Source organism: Falco punctatus (genome assembly GCF_963210335.1).
Source record: "Falco punctatus genome assembly, chromosome: 18".
Taxonomy (NCBI): domain Eukaryota; kingdom Metazoa; phylum Chordata; class Aves; order Falconiformes; family Falconidae; genus Falco; species Falco punctatus.
Window position 1 is genome coordinate 1144123 of NC_137598.1, and position 9689 is coordinate 1153811.

Sequence of the window (9689 nt, forward strand, 5' to 3'; positions counted from 1 at the left end):
ATGGTTCCTGAGATCCCTTTTGTAACGCCGCTGAGGTATAATTGCATTCTCAGTCTTCTTTAGGAGCTTCTGTTTACCTTAAGAAACAAACACAACTCCACAGCCCTGTTTTTGCTCCCATGTTATGAACTGGAAATGTGTTGTGATTTCTTTTTAACAATAAAAATAACTCTAGCAGTAAGAAAACAGTGTTGTATTCGAAAAGAAACAAGAGAATTGTAATTGTGGAGCAGACCTGGGAACAGGGGAGGCCGGTTGGCATTCATCTGGGCACGGGAGCTAGAGCAGAAAGTACTCACTCTGCTTCCCTGGCTCTGGGGAAGGTGGAGAACAAGCAGGGTGGGAGCTGTAAATCCCAGCCCCTGCCTCCTTCTAGGGTGCAGGCACCCAGAGAGAAATGCAGGCTCTGCCCCTTCAGGAGAAATTCCACACACACCCCCCATCCCTGCCCCGAGTTTCCATTTATTTTAGGTACAGGAACTGTGAAAAGCATCACAGGTGAAGAGTCAAAACAGACATTAGCAGACTGGATGCCTGGCTTCTGTGCACGTCCGCTACCGATGAGCAAGTCTTTCCCTTATCTCTTCCCATAATTAAGTAAGACTGAACCTCTAGCTCCCCGAGAGCTCTGCAGAGCTGCTGTGGATGGAAAGTACTTGAATTCACACTCATTTCTCTGGCTTAATTCCCTAAAGCAAGGTCACTCCGAGCCTGGGCGCCTGTCCATCCAAAAATCTCCCCGCAGTGCTGAGGGATTGATGGTACATGCGCGGTGGAGCTGCTCCAGGGCGCTCGCATGAAAACAGCGGGGTCAGGCCAGTGGGGCAGTTTCCACGCCGAATCATTAGGGAGCGTTTCCTTCCTCACTCGGGAGCGGCAGGCAGTGTTTTGGAAGGGATGGGGACTGGCATGGTTTCCAGTTCATCGCCTTCATCCTCGCAGCTAGGAAACCAACACATTTTGCTCCTCTCCTGCCTGTAGTGCCCTTCCAAGGTGGGGTTGCCACTGTTGCTGGAGGCAGGAGGCAGAGGGACCCCACAAAACATTTGGTTTATTTAGCCAGCCGGCTCTAACCTTATCGGGCAGCTCAGTTTCCTAACAGCGTATCGTAAAAGGTTGTGCTCCTGGTAGTGGATTAAGTGGTGGATTAAGAGACTCCTACAACGTGTGATGTTGCATCAACCTTGCTGAAGTGAAACCTGCCTCCTGTGGGTTTCTTTTCACAGCCTCCTTGGTACACATTTTCGCTTACTGGCAAATGCAGGTGCTGGAGGTTTGGACCAAGCCTGACACAAAGTCCTCGGGAACCATCCCTGCCCTCTGCCTAGTCCTGCTCCCCGTGCTTCCTCGCCCTTCCCTTTGCTTCACATGGTGGCTTGGAGGATCACAGTGCCACCCTTTGCAAAGGCTCATGCAGAGCTGACATCACCTAAGGCTGGCTGCCTCCCTTGTGATCAGCATTGCGGTAAACAAAAGAGATTTTTAAACCAAAGCAGATAAAGAATTGGAGAGAAGCGGCGCAATGCTGGGCTTTGGGTTATTTTTTTTTTTTTCCAGTCGCATTTGGACCTTGTATCTCATGCTGTCTCAGCTCAGCCCCCTCTTCCTGCTTGGAATCCCACTGCTTTCCTGCAGGCACCGCAAATCATTCCCCAGAAATGAAGCAAAAGTAGGCTCTCTGGTCGAAATCCCTGGCTTGGGATTTCTGCTGGGCCAGCAGCAAAGAGGCCTCCAGGGCACCTGCTCTCAGTGCAGCGGGGAGTGAAATCACTCGACAGAGCAGGAACCCTTGCTAGAGCACCGCAGCGCTGAGCCAAGCTCTGCCAGTGCTTGTCAGAGCCCTCAGCTCTCCCCAGCGAGCTCAGTTCCTACCGTGGGTCCCGTGGAGGCATGGAGCGGGTCCGGAGCATCCTTTCTCAGCAGAGTAGGCGCTGTTGAGGGGGCTGCCTCCCGATGGGCATCCCTGCTGTTCTCTAGAGATCGTCAAGAACAATTCCCGGGACGCGAATCCATCTTGGAGGCTGAGTCCTGCTGGGGAGACGGGCGTCCCACACACCCCAGGCTCAGGCACCCTACGTATCTCCTGTCCTGCACAGAGCTTCGGGTCCTGGGTGTAACACAGGCTCGCCTCTGCTGCCCTGTTTCCAGGCAGTGGTGAGGATTTTGCTCACAAAGTTTTGTGCTGGTGTAAAATGAGCGCACTTGAGCAATGACCAGGGAACTGGTTCACACAGAGCTCTAAACCCATCCTGAGCCACATGAGCTGCGAGAACTCTACTTAGTAGTTCCTACATCTCATTTATAACTGCTTAAGCTAAAGTGCACGTTAAAAATGTACCCGGTCTTTGTTTAAAAACACATATCCCCAGACTGCCTATTCTCCCTGGATTTCTTTTTTTTCTTTTTATATACACACTGTAGCTAAAATTGGACTGGCTTCAATTTTTAGCCATTGGATTTTGCTGTGTCTTCTCTTTCAGAGCTTTCTGCCATGCCAGTGAGTGCACAGATCACACCCAAGATAATTTTAGCCCATAGGAGATGTGGGGGTATTAATTTACCTTCTGGAGGCCATGTAACTTGCTGGATGGGGGGTGGGGGTGGGAGAGAGAAGCAGCTCCCAGGGGCCTTCCTCTGACGTCTTCGGAAGATTCTGTTTTCCCATCTGGAAGGAAAAGCGTACCATGACTCTGGTTTAGGGCATCATGAACAAAAGTCCCCACACACTGAAAAACCAGTTTCCCAGGGCATTTTCTCATGGAAAAATCACTGAGCCGAAAAGGAAACAGCAGGGCCCTTGGTAGGAGGTGGGAAGACTCTCTGCGAGGCTGGTTCCTTTATCACTTGGCTTTTTGTGGCTCAGCTTGTATTGTTCCTGCGCTCACAGAGGCAAAATGGGAGAGTCTCAGTCATTCAAACCCTTGCTTCTTTCCTTGGCACGGGTGACTAATACTTCTGCAGATGGAGATTTATTGGGCAATTGCTAGGCTCCTGGCAAAATGGGAAGAGCCTTGTAATTTCTTCTTTTGGCCACAGCTTCAGTCTGTTCAAGGAGCAGGAATAACAAGAGAATATGGATGGAATAATGTCCCTTGCTGTTTTCCGTACCCAAAGTGCAAGTTGCTGTTATGTGGAGGACGTGATGATAATAGTTTACGGAGAAAGAGAGGTGATACCTCTGCATGATGCTGAAAATAGATGAGGCTGGAGCTAAGTAAAGTTTTTGCAACAAAGCTGCTTTTTCAGAGAAAAATGCAAGTGCTGTAGCATCGAAACACTTTGCAAACAAGTTTTGTTGAATGGGGGGTGTGTGTGTTCTTGGTTTTTTCGGTATCAAAACTCTGGAGAAACTTTTCATTTAGAAAGTACCAAAATATTTTGAGCGTTGTGAAATAAAAACTCCTTTTTGTTTCCAGCTTTTCCTTCCTTAGAAGGAGTTTAAGACAGATCAGAAAGAAAGGATTTTGCTCTTGTTTCATCTGTAACATGCTGACCAAAGTGGGGCTATCACAAGTGGTGCTGGTCCTAATGAGGGGTGAGAGTCCCCTTAGTTCCACCCAGTAAATTTGTCCCCCTCGTGAGCATGGCGGGACCTGGGCCCCCCAGCTGCCCCTGCTACTTCCCTCCTTGCTCGCTCTGTCCTACGTGGCTGCCGGCAGCCTGCCACCCTCGGCATAACCACGTAGAGTGGCAGCAGCCATGGATGCCAGGACCCTGCAATCCCCCCGGATACACAAAGGGCCCAGCTGAGAAACCTGCAAGTGAGTTTCCAGATCTCTTGACACGTGGCCTCTAATCAGCGATTGACTTGGGAATTAACAAGCCAGATCAAATGAAATGAGCTCCTAAATCCCTGGGAATTATCTTAGCATCACAAGTAAGTCCTGTTGATGTGGAGCAATGTGGGATGGAGCAAAGCCCTGTAGTGGCAAGGGGGCCAGCCAAGCCTGGCTAGTGGTCTCCCTCGGGCACCCCGCCACAGGTGTCCTTGATGGCTCTTCTTCATGTTGCTAAAAGCACGCAGCCATCGTGGGGCAAGGAGCAGATCCCTCCGGCCAGATGGTGCGAGCCGTATCTGAGGGACGCAGTGAGGATCCCCACATGTGGACCTGTGTCCCGCTGGGAGCGGGGGTGAGGACACAGCACCAAGGAGCGAACCTGGCTCATGTTCCAACTCTGTGTAGCCCGGGGGCTTCTTCACGCTGCTGAAACTCTCTGCAGAGACAGGGTTGCTGGAGCAATCCCAGAGGGGTAAGTCGGGGCATAAAAACCCTGTCAAGATGCATGTTTTTCAGGCTGTGTGCTGGCTGACAAGACCCAGGCAGATGTTGTGTTGGTTTCTCTCCTCCCCTCTCTGCTAATGTTCTGGCTGCAGCGAATGCTGCTACCTCGTTTGCCCCTGCACTGCAGGAAGAGCTAGCGCTGCACAAGGTGTGAAGCTGTGGGTGAACTCCAACCTTACCAGCTCTGTTTTACCATCTCACCTCCCCCCACAGACCTTCTCCGCCCTGGGATCGTTAGCCTGCAATCTCCCAAGCCAGGGCTCACCTTATATCCCACTCTGGTTCCTGACCTCCCCCTCCCGTGTTGTCTTTTCAGTCTTGGGCTAGGTTTGCAGAGCTGTCCAGTTCGTTAGCTCTCTGCAAATTTCATTAGCAGGCTGCTTTCCTCCCCCTTCCACATCATTAAATTAGAGATGTTAAATAAAACTGGACCTCTGGGAGGGAAGTCATGGCAGAAAGGGAAATCATATTGCAGTAGGAACACGCAGATAAGGCATTTCATTTAAGAAAAAAAAAACCTAAAACCCAAACTTCTAAACCTGTCTATAACCAAAGTAAACTGCAGGGGAAATATAAGCTTGTTTCTGTTACACAGAGGCTGCTTTCTATCAGATCTGCAGTACTGCAGGAGATGCTAAATTTGCAAAGGCTTTAAAGCACCAGCTTTAAAGAGTCTTTAAAGAGTCACTGAGAATGGCCACCAGGTAGGCATGCAGTAGGTGCACTGGTTTCGCAGTAGGTTTATACTGGTTAGACCTAGACTGGGACAGTGTCGAATGCACTGTGAAGTCAAGTCAGGTTGGTATAAAAGTGCCTCGGCTCAGGAGAATTTACCTTCATGTGGGAAATACTACAGCAGGCACAGACAGAGCTCCGGGCTGTGTCTCGGGAGATCCTGAGGTTACTCCCGGCACTGCCTGGGTTAACTCTCACCACTGTTGTCTTTGCTCAGCTTCAAACTTGCCCTTGACCCCAAGTTCCCAGTGGCCCAAATGTGTTTGCCTACCCGCCAGGTCATGTCTAGTCTAAGCCAACCTGCTCTCCAGCTGAGCTTGGTTCAGACTCTGCGAAGGTCCAGGGTCTCCTCCTGCAGGCCGTGGGCCAGAGACGGGTTCCAGCTCCGGCTCCGGCTCCAGCTCCAGCTCCGATCCTGGTTCTGCCCTACTGGAAGCTCCTGCAGGATTTAAGATACTTCATCAGGACACAGCTGCAGCCTGACCTGCTTCAGAACTACATCCCTGTTGAGTGAGCAGCCTTTCTCTCTCCTGTCTTTCCCACCCTCTCCCTGCCCCATACAGAACATTTTAAGTTGTTGGGAACGGGGCAGAGCCTTGAGTGAGTCATTCTGCAGGAGATGATGCTCAGCTCCTGCTGCCAACCTGAGCCACCAGTCCCTGAAAGTCTTGGAGAGAAGATAGGAGAGCTGAGTCACAGCCCTTAAAGGAAACTTAGGCAGTCCCCTGGACTGGTCCTTTCCAGAGGGGTGAATCCTCCCACCAGGCAGACCCCCTTCCCAGACCAGAGTGCTGTAATTATCGTCAGAGTCAAGAAAAACCACATGTCCTAATTAAACTCAATTCATCTTCTAAGCAGCAGTTTCACACTTGATATCCAGAGGCAAAATTATGAGGGGGGTGTGTGTGTGTTAAATACGTAAATAAACTGAGAGTGTTTGTTGTCCTGCTTTTGCAGCAAGAAGGTATTTTGGTAACTGTTTATTCTGAATGAACACATCATAGGGCAGCCGAACTGCATCATCAGGGCTGCAGAGAGCAAATAGGATGTTCGAGCTCAGTCAGCAGGAGGAGGACATCGACGTAACTTTAGAAAGAGGTTCTCTTTTCATTTTGCCCACGTTTTCAAGGTCCTTTCCCTCCCTCTTTTTAAAACAATGATATTTCTGTGCTCCGAGTAACAAAACTCAAAGCTGTGATATTAGCAATTCCCTTCAAGTCCATTGTTCCCTGCTCCCTTAGAGAAAAGATAAGTCAGTTGCGAGCAAAACATGTGGCACAGGAACTCAGCCTCTGGCTTGCATCCCCCTGGCGAGGGATGGTGCACCGACCCAAGGCTCCACTTCTCCCCTGCCTCCCCTGCTTGCGGCCCTTTATGCCAGCAGGTGCATGGAGGAGCATTCCTGCACCTGCAGCCACCACCCACGCTTCTGTGGAGACCCTCCCGCATCCCCTTGCCACTGCAAGAGTCTCCTTGTGCCCAGACTGGAAGCCCTTTGCATCGGCAGAGTAGCACAGAGAGCCTTTGTGGAAGCAGCTTTTCAGACTACAGCTTTACAAAGCCAAAGGTGGAGCCTTTGGGGCAGTTTGGTGGAGCACGGCGGAGTCCTGGAGCACGGCAGGGGCTGTTGGAAATACTCTGCTGCAACCTCCCGGCGTACAGCACCAAGCACCAGGACCAAAGTCATTGGGCAACGCTGCAGCAACCGAATAACACCCAGCACCTCACGGCAGGAAACCCAGATCCTGACACAAACTCTTCAGAGGTACCGCCAGAAGGTACTGAAGCAGCTGTCGCCGAAGTTTTGTATCATTATCATCTAAACGTTTCTGGTTCTGTCTTTCCTGCTCACAGCCAGGTGGTTGCTCCCAGCTCCGGGCCACAAGATGCTTTTTCCTGTGGTGTTATTTATTAGGTACTTTTGATATATCCTGCAACCACAATAAAAGAATGTACCGCTATTGAAAATACAAACTGGGAAAACAAATCATCCCAGAATACAGTCTACACAAAGGTTGTTAAACTATGGACTGAGTTAATTAGCAGCTAATAAAAGACTAAATTCTCCCATTAGCTATTCCGGTATGTGAGATGCGCTGATTTCATTGGGGGCCATTTGCATCTGTGGGCACGAGGCCATATTTACTGTGGTAACCATGAATGCAAATCACACAACCGGGGCTCGCCGCAGCTGGGATGGGGACAGGGATGGGGACAGGGTGGCGGAACCACACAGCCGTACAGCTTCACATGCCACGCTGGTGCAACTGTGGCTCAGGAAGGCCACAACCACCCCCATCCCTCCCAGCCACCTTCCCCAGCCCAGGAAATCCAGCCCATGTCCGGGGGTCAGTCCCACCGCCAGGAGCGTGACTGCCTGTTTCAAGTACGGAAATTGGAGCTGGACTCCCTCCTATCTCCCTTCCTTCCATAGAAATTGTTGATGTTTCCAGATCTGAATCACTGGTCACATCCTTTATAAATGTGAGTCACTGTCGTACTACTGCCTGTGGGCTTGTTCAACCAGCTACACCCCTTGTATTCTCCAAAACAGCCCAAATATTTCAGCAGGAGTTAAATTCCTCTTCCCTGGAATGTGTGTGCAGGTGCTTTATCTGGTGCGGCTACCGGCTACCGGGTGGCTTCCCCGGCACCAAGAGGTGACCAGGGGTGCTTATTTGCACGGCACGAGCCCAGCTCCGCTGGATGAGCGGTGCAAAGGGCCAGCAGTGCCCGTGGAAATCCAGGCCATCACCCAGAGGGCTCCCAAGTGGCCCAAGACCCTCCTGGGCCACCCCCAGTGTTGCTTGGCCGCTGCATTTCCTTGTCTTTGTGGTTTGTGTGAGAAAGGGGTGGCCCCTTCCAGCAAGGAGCTCTGTACGCTCCCCCCGGACCAGAACAGGCTTCGAAGTGCCACACAGATTTATGATGTCGAATGCTTTTTGTATTTTTTTTTTTCAAAGCTGCTTTTACACTGCCCAGATAAACTGATTACCTGCTGATGGGGAAGTGGGAAGAGCTGTTTATTGGGAACCACCAAAAAAATGTTTTTCAGGATCAGAAGAAACCAGCCTCCCGCCCGATGGCCACTCAGGCAGCTGTTCCTCTGACGGCGGCGTCTCCTCTGCGTGCTGCCAGCACCCAGACCATGCTCCGCCACCCAGACGCCGCTGGATGAAAACAAAGTTTTACATCGTCAGATGATGCTGCGGCTACACACTGTGTCGTGACGATGGCAGTCAGCTGCTTTAGTAAAGGCAGCTTATGTGGCAGGTGAAACCTGTCCACGGCAAACTTTCGGATGCAGTATATTGGTTTAAAAATTTGTATGTGACAACGGGGAATATTACACAAGTGACTTGGCATACGGCTGCGGGAAGCATATAGACGCTTAAATGGGATTTCAGCGAGGCATCTTCTCCATCCACTTTTAAAACCCCCACGAGGCACCTAACGGTAAGTCTTTTGGCACAGAAATCCCTTGATAAAACCCCAAACACCAGCCCAAGACAAACTATACTCGGAGTATCAGAGTTCGACTGGTGAAAACGGTGTGTAACCGTAACAGGGCCATCCTGACAGTGCCGCAAGGAGACCATTTGGGAAGAGAGTGGGCCCTGAGCAGCGCGAGTCTTGATTCAAAGGGCATGACAAAGCTCTCCCGCTGCTACCAGCATCGTGCCATCTGGCATTGGCCTGCAGCCACCTCTGGGGTGCTCCATAGGACCTGGCCACTGAAAACAGGACGTGAAGAATAACAACTCCGGTTGGGAGGCAAAATGTTATTAAATCAATTGGCACAGTCCAGCATGCAGTAAGGAGACCCTGCAAACTGCACCGGGGGTTTTAGACTGGCAACTTTTGCTGGGGGGAGCATGACTCATCTTTGTCCCTCCACCATCCCACCTCACCTGCTTCTCCGACTCTGCCCACGTGCCGCAACCCAGCCACGTGGGGCAGGTGTTGCTGCTGGGCCTCTGCAGCCCTCGTGGACACATGCCATCGCTGTGGCTCTTCCCCACTCTGCCGGGGTGCCCCCCCCCCAAACCCAGAGCCTCTCAAGCAGAACAGACTAGCACCTGACACTGCTGAATTTAACAAAGAGAATAAAGGAAGCAATACTAAAGCATTTAGCCACTTCTTAACTTCACCCGATAATTGTAAAAAAAAAAATCCCAAACCACCTGATTATACTCATGGTCTAAAAGGGGAAACTGAGGCACAATAATGGCAACTCCCATTTCTGAGCCCCACAGGGCTGCACAGGCACCAAAGGAAAAAGCAACCCCTGTAGAGGGGGGATTTGGCTTGGACTGTAACTTGTTGCAGTGTCCAGGCTTTCGGTACAGCCCACAGCTCAAACACGGATGGGAAAGCACTACAGAAGTGCCAGCACTCAGAAAAAGGATGCAAACCCGCCAGCCCCTTCCTCACAAAAGCTCTGAAAATAAGTCTCTAAGCCAAGCACTCAACCACTGCTTCTCCTTCCAGCATGTAATGCTTTAAAAGATGTTAGTACAAGTACACCATCAGTATTCTCTATGCATTAATTCCGAAGTGCTTGGATTAAAATACAGTCTACAATCGGTAGGGTGGGTGGGTGCCAGACTAAGGATTGGATGGAAGATTTTCACTGTAAAGCAAGCAACTGATCAATTGATCAATGACTGA